Source organism: Macaca nemestrina, chromosome 12, assembly GCF_043159975.1.
Source record: "Macaca nemestrina isolate mMacNem1 chromosome 12, mMacNem.hap1, whole genome shotgun sequence".
NCBI classification, from domain to species: Eukaryota; Metazoa; Chordata; class Mammalia; order Primates; family Cercopithecidae; genus Macaca; species Macaca nemestrina.
The window spans coordinates 38744399-38759541 of NC_092136.1; the positions used below are offsets into that span (position 1 = coordinate 38744399).

The 15143-nt window shown below is 36.2% G+C and overlaps 1 long non-coding RNA gene across 9 annotated transcripts in view; it reads right to left on the reverse strand.

The window, feature by feature from the left end:
- LOC105463290 (uncharacterized) overlaps positions 1-14674 on the reverse strand; it is a 226903-nt gene extending 212229 nt beyond the window's left edge. For 5 of the 9 annotated variants that reach the window (XR_011610749.1, XR_011610748.1, XR_011610751.1 and 2 more), the window contains exons 1-2: positions 14219-14674; positions 2378-2436 (exon numbers count right to left, since the gene is read on the reverse strand). This is a non-coding gene — a long non-coding RNA (uncharacterized lncRNA). The remainder of the gene's footprint in view (positions 1-2377; positions 2437-14218) is intronic. The other 4 variants (XR_011610744.1, XR_011610745.1, XR_011610750.1 and 1 more) reach the window with 4 other exon arrangements.
- Positions 14675-15143: the final 469 nt, after the last annotated feature.

The following is a 15143-nucleotide window of genomic DNA, read 5'->3' on the forward strand; positions in this document are numbered from 1 at the left end:
GAGAAATGACCTTAATTACAGTTTGAAATTGAATGGAGAAACACACACACATATTGGACAACACAAAAACACATTCGTTATATGACAATTGGAAGAAAGCTTGAGTCCAGGAAAAGAATAAGTCCTAGTAGAAAGGTCATGAGCTTTGGAATTATATAAATCTGGATTTGTGTTAAGTGTATGATCTTGGGAAAGTAGAACAACTTTCTCGGTCTCACTTTTCTCACCTGTAAAATAGGAATAGTGATACCTATTTTTCAGAGTGGATAGAAAAAATAAGGAGATACATTGATTAACATACCTTGCACATAGCCAAGGCATACAGAAGAGTCAACACATGATGACCACTTTTTAAGGTTTTTTGACATTCTGCATAAAGGTATAGCCCTTAGTTTTAGAAATACAGGGTCTAATAGGAAGATGTGCAACACACAGTGATACATTTTTGACTGAAGCTCTAGAGTCTGAGATGAAAATAAAGGGTGAATGAATTTAAACAGTTGTAACAATAGCAATAATAGATACTATTCATTGAGTACTTTTTATACCCAGTCACAATGCTAAAAGCTTTAATACACTATTTAATTTTATTCTGTGAATATCTTGTTTTACATGGAGAATCTCAGAAAAACTAAAAAATTAGATAAGTAGAAAGTGAATTCCATTCCTCAGAGGGAAATTATATAAGGTCACTTAAGAAGCTTTCAACTTCAAGTAACAGAAAGCTAAACTCAAATTCTGTAGTTTATTGATTCACATAATTAAAATGTCCAAAACTAGGGTAGCTCTAGTTGATATTTGGCCCTGAAATTTATTATTTTAAGAACCAATTATCATTTAGTTCCTGCTCTGTCTTCCAAAGATTTGCTGATTGAACAATTTAAATTGTGTGCTTATCCATTATCAATTACTTGGGCTTAAGGAATATGATGTGCGAACTCCTTTAAAGCTGACTTAATGTATGCCCTTGTGAACCAGTCACTATAGCCAGAAAGGAGGATGAAATTATGCTTATCAGTGAAGGCCTACAAGGGCCTCTTCTTGCTCGGGAGATACGGATATCAATCCTATTCGAACTTTAGGATTGTGAAAAGTGGAGTTCTTTGGGGAAGGGAAAGGAAGAGTAGAAGTATTCACTCAACAGAGTAACCGTGAAAGAGGATTAAAAGTGAAATTCTGGGAAAGCACCATGCTTAGAAAACAGACTAAAAAGTGACTTTGCAAGAGAATGAGAGTGTTTGAACATGTAAGAGGAAAACAAGAATATTACTCTCATTTGATCATAAAGCCTCACTTAACATTTTGCAATAATCTTCTCTTTCTCTTGAAATATTCTAAAATTCCTTTTTGCTTTTTAAAGAGAAGATATGGAGAGTCCAATCTCAGGCATATTGTATGGTGTTTGTTGTGGAGGGTCCTCTGACTTCCAACATTACAAGGTCTCTGTGATGCCTTTGGACTGTGCATAATCCCCACTGCCACTCCCAAGGTATTAGAAGACCAAAACATTCATCCCATAGCTGCACTTCTTAAGCACACAGCATCCTCTCAAATATTAAAGAGGAACGACATGCTCAAACTATTTTCTACTAGATGAGATTACTCATTGAAACTAAACATACAGCATTGCTTTATGGAAACAACATAAATTGAAAGGGTCCTACAGATCTGAATTGGAATCTGACTTCTAATGCTAGTTGCATGACCTTAACCAAGCTACCTCATCCTTTTGAAGCTGAGTTTCCTGACAATAAAATGGGAAAATTAACGCTATCTTGAAAAGTGTTTATAACATTGAATAAAACAATGTGTACCTATTAGTTAGCATGATGCATCATAATTGTTCAATAAATGGCATCTATTATATGTTTTAAAGTTTCACATGTGTGTAATGTATAAATTCCTGTTATTATCTCACCTCCCTTCAAAAAGAAAAGGGAGTATAAATAATAGTGTTCACTCATATAAGAATTGAAGTCAAGTTTTCTAGGTATGAATTTCAAAGTCACTTTTTAATAATTGTGTGTTCTTGGACAACTTATTATCTCTGTACCCAGATTCCCAATCTGTAAGCTAAAAATAATAATAGTACTTTCTCGAAGTGTTGTTAGGAAAATTAAAATACATGATAGATGTGAAGTTCTTAGACCTGCCCCTGATGCTCACGAAGAAAGCAGTAAACATTAGCTTGAATTTCCATTATATAGGATGATGATGAGGACTTATAACTTTAATAGAGATATCTCAGGGATGCTTCACTCCCCAGGGCACTTTTTAATAACCTGGCCTCATTTCATGAGAGTACTCTTCTCCTTTGTTATCTTTAGGCACACAATCTGGTCAAAGATATATGAACTCCTGGTGAACCCATACTCACCTTCATGCCCAGCCTTTGATGTACAACGTGGTCAGAATAGCAGCAACCACTTCACAGGCCTGTTGTGAAAAATAAATGACATGACATTTTCTAACCATCCAGATCTAGATAAGATTACATGGGAGCTCCATCATATACTACCTAGAATTTCAAATCCTTCCTCAGGTGAAACTGAATTTTACACTCTCATGTTTAATTCTGGTCATGAGATTTTGCTTTTTCTGATTTTTTTCAGGATTATGAAGACTTCCCTTCCCACACGCTTCTGAATTCTATAATGGTTTTATCAGAAAATAGGGCCCGTCCTTGAATATCAGAAAAGAAGAAGGGAGAGAATGAAGGATGAGAGGTGATTGAAAGAGAGATTAAGTAAACACAAAACATTTAAGTGTGTAGTAAGGATCACTGAATATTTGGAAGAATAAAAGGTGTGTTACATGTCAATACTTTAAAGAAATCTCTAACTAAACATTAGATATTCCCACTTAAAATTCCCATATTAAGGGATTTTTTTCCATTCATTGTTTCACCCTTCGAAGTATACTGGCATTTACTCTTATAGTTTCACCTTCTCTGAAATGGCTTACTTATCAAAGGAGTTGGAACAACACTTAGCACAGTGAAGGCAAATAACAGTTGCTCAATAGATACAGCATTTAATATTAATGGAAATAGTAATAATCATTATTATGACCTTACCAAGGAAAAGGGCACTGGTCATGGGAGGAAGATATGGTTGCAAAGTGTCATGCTATTTATTTCTTAGATAGTAATTTGGGGCAAGTTACTTAACCTTCTTACTCTCATGTTCTGCGTCTGTAAAATGAAATATACAATTTTATCTACATCAAAAGGTGGTTGTATGTATTGCATGAAAGAATATGCAATTTGCATAGCACTGTGCCTGGAATACACTTTACATTTAATGTTTATTAATTATGACTACTATTATTTGTATTTATGAAGTAAATGCTAATTCAGTCAACACATTTTGAAACCCCCAAACACAATTAGTTGTACCCATGGCTTTCTTTCCCAAGCTACTTCTGAATGCCTGGTACAATGGTTTGTAAAGAAATGTTATTTTCACTGATTAACCTATTGGGATATAGGAAAACATATTAGGGCATTGATCTCTCCATCTATACATAAGTATCCTAATTTTTATAATATTTAAATATAATACAAAATATATAATACATATATTTAATGTCTATATACCATATATCTAGTATCATAATATATATTATATCATCCTCTAAATGTTTATATTTGAATATGCTTTATAATTTGCATATTAGTATATATATTATATATACTATATAGTATATATAATATATAATATATATATTATATATATTAGTATAATATATATAAATACTATATATATTAGTATATATAGTAAATAATTTATAAGTCAACTATATATTAGAAGTATGATAAAAAATTTATATATATATATTAGAAGTATGATAAAAAATTTTTACCATGGAGTATGAAATTTAAAAACATTTTTTGAAAACCAATTTATAACTTTCTTGGACACAATGATATATTTAATTTCCTACAAGATATCAATTTTCCAGGATCTAACCAAACTCTTAGGAACAACATCAGTTGATGTTGGTATAGGAGAGTCATAGCATAAGCCATTAATTAAGAAAAATAGGTATCTAAGTCTAACATAGACTGCTTGTATAATAATTATTATTACTATAACTAACATTTGTTAAGTTCTTATCATGTATCAGACATTGGGCTAAGCAGTTTTCATGTATTATCTTATGTAAACCTCATAAATATTGGCTGTGGTTACTACCGTTGCTGTTTTACATACGAGGAAAGCCCCAAAGAGGCTAAGTAACTTGCCCAAAGCGGCGAAATCTGAGTTAGAAGTCACGTGGTCTGACTACTCCATACATATCAGCATAACAAGATGTGGTTTTGTTACTTTTCTGTTATATTTGACTGAATCCAATATTTAAAACCTGCTAATGGACCCAATCTCATTTGAACCTCACAGCAAATCTTTAAATTGTAATTAGCTATTTCTATGAATGGTCCATATCATAGAGGTTGATGAGCCAAAATCTGGCCCATTAGATCACTGTACTGCAGGTTCCTTATATAATACTTTTTCTTGTATATAGCCATTGCTCTTAGTTAAAGCCTGAATTCTGGTGAGTTGAAATATCAGAAAATTGTATGTTCATCTAATGCTTACATTTTGATTCTCAAGTGTAAACATGAACATATTAGTCTTATCTTTTGTTTCTGATCAATTTTTCAATGTAATCTAAAATCTATGAGTTGTATAACTTCGAATTATTTGTGAAATGCAAATTCCCTTTTCTGTGTTAATAAACATTAAAGGTCTTTCATCAGGTTATAACCTGTTGGATAAAGAAGCAACTAATAACGAACTCCTTTTTGTAAAGTGTGATCAGGGGATGGATTTTCTTTACTTCTTTGATGACTAATATCCTCATTCATTCTTAAGCTTCAGCAAAAACACAAGCCTGTTCATAATAGTCACATGCATTGCAAAAAGAGGTCATCATCTTCTAAATAAATGTGTGATGGTGGATATAAACATACGTATATACATTCCCAAAATTTCACAGAAAATATTTGAAGTTACATGGAAGTAGAAAAGGGAAGAATGGTTTCTTGTGCTTTCTGCAGTTTCTGAGAGAGATCTAGAGAGACAGATTTGTAAATATGTTTTGAAAAGTCCCTAGTCCAACAATTCATGAGCCGCAGAAAGAAAGTAGAGACAAAGGCAATTGCCTGGTTCACTAAGTTCTTATAACTCCCTCACCCAAAATAACAACATGATGAAAATAACTTGTTTTTGGTCTAAATGATCAGGAAAATTGCATGAGTAGTCCACTTCACATTGCAGACTTTAAGATTATACTAAAGTTCATATATATGTATATAAATATATTTATATATGTATACATTTATATATATATACACACATATATATATATTTCTTATACAGCATACATCTTGCCTATCTAGTACCTAGAGCAGAAGATGACAACCTTTTCTGTAAAGAAACAGACACTGAATATTTTGGGTTTTGTGGGCCAAAGAGTCTCTGTTGCCATTGTAGCAGGAAAGCAACTAGAAACAATAGTAACTAATTAGGCATGGCTGTGTTCTAATAAATCCTTATTTATACAAACAGCAAAGTCCTCTGAGGATCACAGTTTGCTGTTTCCTAATATAGAGCTACAGCTTCCAAAAAACCTTCACCATCAATAAATCTAAACATAGAAGCTACATATACATGGAATATGCACATATGCATACGTGTGTGTGTATAATAGTATCTTTAATGATGGAAGTCCTATTCAAGCCTCATTTAATAAACTGAAATCCTTCTAAATTCTCATTTTAAATTAATTCTATCATTTAAGTATCATACCAACTTCATGAGGCAGAAAGTGTACAGACATTATTATTTATTCACTTTCATTTTGTAGAAGATGAAGCCAAGACACTAGCTCATTAGTGAAACTCGAACCAGTTCTTCCAAACTCCAACCATGGGTTTTTTCTTTTACTGGGTGACTTTAAAATGTAGCTATTATAGCAAATGTTGACTCTTCCTTAAATAAATTTATGCCTAGATTTTACAGTGCTATCTTGTAGACAAGTGTGGATATCAGGTACATCTAAATCCAAAATCAGAGTAGCATATAGTTAAATTTTATATTAGTGCATACATCCTAAAATATGACATTCAAAGGTTTTGTTTGCAGCAGTATCAATCTGAATTTTATGACATTTGTATCTCAAAGATCAAACACTCTTGCTCCCATACCAAACGAGGACTAGGACTGTAATAGAATTAACTCAAAGCTTTCTCTACATTTTTTTAGTAATCAAGGGAGGTCAAAGGGAGGCACAGAACGGAATTAGGCAGAAACTATACAGAGCTGATTTACTCTGAAAACAAAAATGGAAGAACTTTTATTTGATTAAATGGTTGATGTATTTTTCTCCTGAGGAGAAAAAAAGCGAGAGAAGAATAAAGCAAAGAAAGGGGAGAGGATGACTAACCAAAATAGCAAAATATAAACAAACAAAATAAAATAAATAGGAAGAATGGGGATGGCTAGTGTTTAGTTTTAAACCGTTTGCTTTGCAGTGATGGAAACAGCCCCAATGTAAAGTCTGCTCCACATTAAAAGCCCAAGTGCAATTTCTTACATGTGTAAATCAAAAAAAGAAGTCAGTGTTTTTTGTTTTTTTGTTTTTTTTTCAGATCGGGGGGCAGTGGTGTACTGTCTGAAATTCTTTGGCTGGGAAAGACAAATTCGCTCTTGGATTAAATGCCCATTTTTCTCAGAATGAATCACTAGGCTAAGGTGGAAGTGGCCCAAAATAATCAATTGACCATCAAGTGCCTTAGTGACCTACTTACATTGGAGGCCTCCCTGAGCTAGGTGGCATTGCAACCATTGTCTATTTTCATTCATTCATTCATTCAATTTCATCAGGTGCCATACTGATCTACTTATATCTGGAGGCCTCCCTGAGCGAGGTGGCATTACAACCATTGTCTATTTTCATTCATTCATTCTATTTCATCAAGTGCCTTACTGACCTACTTACATTGGAGGCCTCCCTGAGTGAGGCGGCATTGCTACCATTGTCTATTTTCATTAATTCATTCTATTTCATCAAGTGCCTTACTGACCTACTTACATTGGAGGCCTCCCTGAGTGAGGCAGCATTGCAACCATTGTCTATTTTCATCTTTCATTTACATACTAAGCTGATCTGTCCTTAAATCAAGTTTTGTCCTGCTTATGCTCAATCCAGAATGAAAAAATATCCATTTTATAATGTATTCCTGCTGAAACTACTGCCTGGCTGTAAGACTTGGTGGGTCCAAACATGACCCAGCTTATAATGGGGAGTTCTAGACATATGGTCACTTGGTCTCAGTGGCCAAGCTTTCATCTCTACCAGAGTCCAGAATCCAAAAGTCTACCATTGAATCTCTCACTAGGGCCTGGCATAAATTCCTCAATGCATCTTTCTTCACTAGTGACATCTCCGTCACTAAAGATTTTTTGAGATCTTATGGCCAAAGTGGCAGTCCTGCTTGTACTGAAGCTTAGACCTGCTGCAGAATGTTGTCTGTCTCTGGTCCACTATAGAAGCTGACATTTTTTTCATGATGTCCAATATGTGGACCAGAAAAGTATTCCTAGGTGTGAAATGGGTTGCCTCCAGGAAAAAAACAAAAACAGAAACAACTTCCAAGAATATATAACCCACACAATTTAGCCTCCGCTTTAAAAGAATAAACTGACATATCCCTGACTTCTGATCCCTTTAAACATTTTGCTAAAGTGGTGGATCTCTAAATATTAATATGGGTATCTTGCCTCCACAGCACTCGTGCCTCAGCACGGGCTTTTGCATGCTAGCTGCTCTGGCTTATTCTGGCCAATCAGTGTATGTCAGTGATATACTAGATTAATGTGATATTCTGCAAGACGTTGGAATAGCCCAGATCTCCTCACCATGTTATGATAGAGAGATGGAAAGTTAACATAACCCTGGGGTAAAACTGTGAATATAGTGTCAATTTTTGTAAATGTCAACTGTTTCTGGTCCTCTATCGTGATGGGATAGGAAGGAATACATTCACCAAATTAATGGTCACATAACATGTACCCAAAGCCATATTATGTCAATCGACTGTAGAGAAAATATCTTATTTGGCATGATACCTGTGATTGATGCCACTCCTTGAGTGAGCTTGTGGCATCTTATATCAGTTTTTACAGGAGTCCAGACAAGCAAATAAAATAGATGTATAATAGGGACTTTCACCCATGCTCTTTTTAAATCTCTTAATGTTTTATTCTCTGTATAATCTCCTCTAAGATGTGGTGTTTTTGATTTACTACCTTGGCCAGGGGTGGGAGGCAGTTTCAGAGGTTTCCCCTTGGCTTTCCTCACTATATGAGCAATTACATCATAGGTAAAAGACTTGGTGTGGGGGTTACTCCAACTGTCAAAAATACCAATCACAAGCATACCTTCGTGGACTGAGAAAGCGATCACTAGTGAATCCACGTACCCACTGGATCCACTGTAATTTAAACTTTGAGGATGGTGTTGTTGCTTCAGATCTCCAGGTAGCAATCACCTTACGGATACTGTGTTCTACTTACCATCTCTCCAATTCTCAGTAGCTCAAGCACCCTTGACAGCCACCCTGATCTTGCCATTTGTTATGAGAACTGGTGACAACCTGGTTTCTGGCAGTAAATCATTGCCACTGAGATTCATTGCTTTATGGCCTCTTCATTCTCACCGCTATTAATGAGGCAAGTTCTGTGGCAGCCTCTCCAACCAGCTGATCTCAGAGATGTTGATACCTCTCTCTCCAGCAATTCCTGGTAGTTTTGGTGAATAATATACACTCCAGATCTGTTGGTAAAACCCAGTCCTGTGCTAATCACATACCTGTCTAGCTTGCTCACTTACCTGAGCCTATTTTTTTAAAGAAAATTTTAAAATTTAGAATAGTTTTATATACACAGAAAAGGTACAGTCCTTGTGAGGATTCCCATATGTCCCCCAGGCAATTTCCTCTACTGTTATTATATTATAATAATATAATTGTTACAATGAATGAACCAATATTTATACGCTCTTATCAACTGAAGTTCCTGCTTTTTTTGAATTTCTTTAGTTTTTATCTAATGTAATTTTCTGTTTTTGGACTTCATCCAGGCTACCACATTACATTTAGTTATTATATCTCTTTAGACTCCTCTGGATGGTAACAGTTTTTTAGACATTCCTTGTTTCTAATAATCTTGACAGCTTTGAGGAACACTGATCAGGAATTTTGTAAAATGTCTTTTAATGTCCATCAGTCTGTTATTTGTATCAGGTTAAACTGGAGTCCCTGAGCCAATTATCCCTTTCTCTGCTGCTGCCACCTACTATGGTAACCAAAGCACTTCAACCCCACTCAACACGGGTCATTGCTTTTCAGTTCTCTGGGAACCATTCTGATAGTGAATTTGTGTGATTCTCTGTTGTCCTTGCCAGCATGTTAAATATCATATCCTAAAAGGATGTTCCCAGATCAGCAAACTCTTCTTTCTCTAGTTTTACATTCTGGCTGAAGGTACTGATGACCATGGAAAAGATTGAGAATATGCAAAATTGTGGTGATATCTCTCGATATACATAAGCAGCTTAATAAAGAAAATTAAGACTCCATTTTCAAGAATCAAGAAGGTCCTAGGTGATGCCTGGGTCTATTGTGCAGTGTTTAGCTTTTTGGCTGGCACATAGAGAGTAGGCCATCCAAAAACATGCATTTCTTTTCTTTTCTCTTCTCTTCTGTTGGTTCTCTCTTATGGTTTGGCCTTTGAAAGAAAATTGCATGGTGAGCCTTCAGTTGCCTAGGAAGATGAAATGTGAAACAACTTATAGAAAGGTGTCATTCAAGACAGTTCAGATCCTAAAAATCATTGAGAATTTTTTTTCAGCTTAGAGATTAAAGGGTACATGTGCAGGTTTGTTACATGGATAAACTGCAGGATGTTGAGGCTTGGGATCCCAACAGTCTTGTCATCCAGGCAGTAAGCCTAATACCCAGGAGTGGTTGCTCAGGCCACACCCCCTCCCTCCCTCTTCCATCTAGTTGTGTGCAGTGTGTACTGTTCCCATTTTTATGTTCATGTGTATCCAATGTTTAGCTCCCACTTATAAGTAAGAACATGTAGTATTTGGTTTTCTGTTCTTGCATTAGGTCATTTAGGATAATGGCCTTCAACTCCATCCATGTAGCTGCAAAAGACATTATTTTTTCTTTTTTATGGTTGCATAGTATTCCTTCGTGTACATGTACATTTTCTTTATCCAATCCACTGCTGATGGACACTTAGGTTGATTCCATGTGTTTCCGAATAGCACTGCAATGAACATACTGGTAGATGTGTCTTTCTGGTAGACGTGTCTTTCTGATAGAATGAATTGTTTTCCTTTGGACATATACCCAGTAGTAGGATTGCTGGGTCAAATGGAGTTACATTTTAAGGTCTTTGAAAATCTCCAAATTGCTTTCCACAGTGGCTGAACTAGTTTGCATTCCCACCAACAGTGTATAAACATTTATTTTACTTCACAGCCTTGCCCACATCAGTTGTTTTTTGATTTTTAAATAATCATCATTCTCACTAATGTGAGATGATATCTCATTGTGGTTTTGATTTGCATTTCTTTCTTTCTTCTATGATTAGTGATGTTGAGCGTTTTTTTCATATGTATTTTGGCCACTGATATGTCTTCTTTGAGAAGTATCTGTTCATGTCCTTTGCTCATTTTTTAATTGAATTTTTTGTTTCTCACTTGTTGATTTGTTTATATTCCTCATAGATTCTGGATATTAGCCTTTTGTCAGATGTAGAGTCTGTGAATATTCTCTCCCATTCTGTAGGCTGTCTGTTTAGTCTGTTAGTAATTTATTTTGCTGTGCAGAAGCTCTTTAGTTTAACAAGGTCCTACTTATCCATTTTTGTTTTCATTGCAGTTGCTTTTGGGGGACTTAGCCATAAATTCATTGCCAAAACCATGTCGAGAAGGGTATTTCTTAGGTTTTCTTCTAGGATTTTTATAGTTTGAGGTGTTACATGGTTTTTATTTTTCTTTCTTCTAAGTTAAAGGGGTACAAGTGCAGGTTTGTTGCATGGGTAAATTGCATGTTACGGGGGTTTGGTATACAGATAATTTTGTCACCCAGGTAATCAGCATAATACCTGATGGGTAGTTTTTCAATTCTTGTCCTCATTGCCCCCCAACCCTCAAGTAGGCCCAGTGCCTATAGCTCCCTTCTTTGTATCCATGTATACTCAAACTTTAGCTCTAGCATGTAAGTAAGAACATGTGGTATTTGCTTTTCTGTTCCTGCATTAATTTGCCTAGGATAATGGCCTCCAGCTTAATCCATGTTGCTATCAATGACATTATTTCATTTTTTTTATAGCTGTGTACTTTTCCATGGTATATATGTATGAGGTCTTATATTTAAATCTTTATCTTGAGTTACTTTTCATATATGCTAAGAGAGAGGGGTTCAGTTTCATCCTTCTGCATATGAGTAGCCAGTTATCCCTGGACCATTTGTTGAATAGGGTGTCCTTCCTTCATTGCTTATTTGTGCTGATTTTGTCAAAGATCAGATAGTTGTAGGTGTGTGGGGTTATTTCTGGATTCTCTATTGTGTTCCACTGGTCTTTGTGTCTTTTTTTTCCCAGTACTATTCTGTTTTAATTATTATAGCCTTGTAGCATAGAATTTTTTGCTTAGGATTTCTTTGGCTATTTGGGCTCTTTTTTGATTCCAAACAAATTTTAAAATAGGTTTTTCTAATTTTGTGAAAACTAAAATTGGTATTTTGACAGGGATGGCATTGAATCTGTAAATTGCTTTGGGCAGTGTGGCCATTTTAACTATATTGAGTCTTCTAATCCATGAGCATGGAGTATTTTTCCATTTATTTGTGTTGCTCTGATTTATTCTGGTAGTTGTCTTTGTAGAGCTCTTTCACCTCCTTCATTAGATGAATTCCTAGGTATTTAATTTTCTTTGTGGCTATCGTAAATGGGATTGTGTTCTTCATTTAGTTCTCAGCTAGAATGTTAATGGTGTATAAAAATGCTATTGATTTTTGTACATTAATTTTGTAGCCTGAAACTTTACTGAATTTGTTTATCAGCCCCAGACGTCTTTTGGTGGAGTTGCTAGCATTTTCCATGTATAGAATCATATCCTTAGGAAACAGAAATGGTTTGACTCCTTCTTTTCCTATTGTGATGCCTTTTATTTCTTTCTCTTGTCTAATTGCTCTGGTTAGGACTTCCAGTACTATGTTGAATAGGAATGATGAGAGTGGGCATCCTTATCTTGTTGCAATTCTTAAGGGGAATGGTTCTAGTTTTTGCCCATTCAGTGTAATGTTGGCTGTGGGTTTGTCATAGATGCTTCTTATTATTTTGAGGTATGTTCCTTCAATGTCTAGTCTGTTAAGAGTGTTATCGGCCGGGCGTGGTGGCTCACGCCTGTAATCCCAGCACTTTGGGAGGCAGAGGTGGGCAGATCACGAGGTCAGGAGATCAAGACCATCCTGGCTAACCCGGTGAAACCCCGTCTCTACTAAAAAATACAAAAAACTACCGGGTGAGGTGGCGGGCGCCTGTAGTCCCAGCTACTCTGGAGGCTGAGGCAGGAGAATGGCGTGAACCTGGGAGGCAGAGCTTGCAGTGAGCCAAGATAGAGCCACTGCACTCCAGCCTAGGTGACAGAGTGAGACTCTGTCTCAAAAAAAGAAAAAAAGAAAAAAAAAAAGACTGTTATCATGAAGGAATGTTGGATTTTATCAAAGGTTTTCTCTGCATCTATTAAGATGATCAAATGATTTTTGTTTTCGATTCTGTTTATGTGGTGAATCACATTCATTGATTTGCATATGTTGCACCCACCTTGCATCCCAGAAATAAAGGCCACTTGATCATGGTTAATTAACTTTTTGATGTGCTGCTGGATTCAGTTTGCTAGTATTTTCCTGAGCATTTTTGTGTCTATGTTTATCAGGGATACTGGCCTAAAGTTTTCTTTTTTCATTATGTCTCTGCCAGGTTTGGGTATGAGGACTGGATTTTTTTTTCTTTAAGAATGCTAAAAATAGGTCCCCAATTTATTTTGGCTTGTAGGATTTCTGCTAACCGGGATGCTTCTAGCCTGACGGGGTTCCCTTTGTAGGTGATCTGGAAAATATATCATTTTTTTCTAGCAATTATTGCTATTTTTTTCCTTTACACTCAATGACTATTCCCTGGAATGAAGCTTAGTCATTTAGTAACTCATAGACATTCAGCTAAATCTAAATCTCATCCTTTTGATCCGTGATCATTGGTGCAGACTGGTAGTGACATCTATAACTAGATAAAACAATCATTAACAAAAGCCAAAGTCCACTAAAACTTCACCTGAAGGAAAAATGGACTTTGTTTTATGCAAATTGCTACATAAACTTTTAAAATTTAACAAAGTGAGATAAGTAGTGCATTTATAAACTTGATATCCTCAGTAGTGAGACCATTTATTGAGTTGTCATTTACTGAATTCCACCTATGCCTGCTCCTGTATCAGCAACTTTATAAGCATTATCTTATTTAACCCTTAAAACTATGCTACATAGTATGATTCTCATCTTATAGGTGACACTAGATCAAAAGTTCTCATAACTTTGCTCAAACCTGTAGTGTGGAACAGAGCTTGGAAAGGAACCCCGATTTTTCCCAGACTATAATCTGTCCACCATCACATCTTGCCTTCTTAATACTAAATATTTAGTTCTATCTTACAAAGTCACCAGTTGATTTTTAGCCCCTCCTCCCCCATTAGTTGTATTTCATGCAAGACTTACAAGTTTAGTTAGTTACTTGAAGCCTCTAACCTTTAATCAAGATATAAGATCTCTCTTGGGGAAAAACATATATATGGCTTAATATTGGATGAGCAGACAGAGCCACACTTCCTAAAAATCATATTATTACTTTTGAGAAGGATCATTATGAGTTGATCCTTATGAAGAAATTACATGGAAGTGCCTAAATTTAACACATAGAGATAAAAATCAAACAAAACTGTTTCTATTTTTAAGTATTATGAGGTCTACTTGCTCTTCTTTTTCATTTGTTTTCTGTTGCATTAGTCTGTTCTCACACTGCTAATAAAGACCTACCAGAAACTGGGTAATTTATAAAAGAAAGATGTTTAATTGACTCACAGTTCCACACGGCTCAGGAGGCATCACAATCATGGCAGAAGGCAAAGGAAGAGCAAAGTCATATCTTACATGGCGGAAGGCAAAAGAGCTTGTACAGGCGAACTCCCATTTATAAAACCATCAGATCTCATGAGACTTATTCACTACCACAAGACCAGTATGGGGAAAACTACCCCCAAGATTCAATTATCTTCATCTAGCCCTGCCCTTGACACATGGGGATTACTATAATTCAATGTGAGATATGGTGGGGACACAGCCAAACCACATCATTCCACTCTGGCCCCTCCCAAATCTCATGTCCTTATGTTTCAAAACCAATCATACTTTCCCAACAGTTTCCCAAAGTCTTAACTCATCTCAGCATTAACTCAAAAGTCCACAGTCCAAAGTTTCATCTGAGACAAGGCAAGTCCCTTCCACCTAAGAGCCTGTAGAATCAAAACAAGTTAGTTACTTTCTAGATACAATGGGGTACAGGCATTGGGTAAATACAGCCACTCCAATGGGAGAAATTGACCAAAACAAAGGGGCTACAGGCCCCATGCAAGTCTGAAATCCAGTGGGCAGTCAAATCTTAAAGCTCTGAAATGATCTTCTCTTACTGCGTGTCTCACATCTAGGTCACACTGATGCAAGAGGTGGGTTCCCATGGTCTTGAGACGCTCCTCCTCTGTGGCTTTGCAGGATACAGCCTCCATCCTGGCTGCTTTCACAGGCTGGCATTGAGTGTCTGTGGCTTTTCCAGGCACACAATGCAAGCTGTCAGTGGATCTACTATTCTGGGGTCTGGAGGATGGTGGCCCTCTTCTCACAGCTCCACTAGGCAATGTCCCAGTGGGGACTCTGTGTGAGGGCTCCAACCCCACATTTCTTTCCACACTGTGCTAGAAGAGGTTCTCCATGAGGGCCCTGTCCCTGCAGC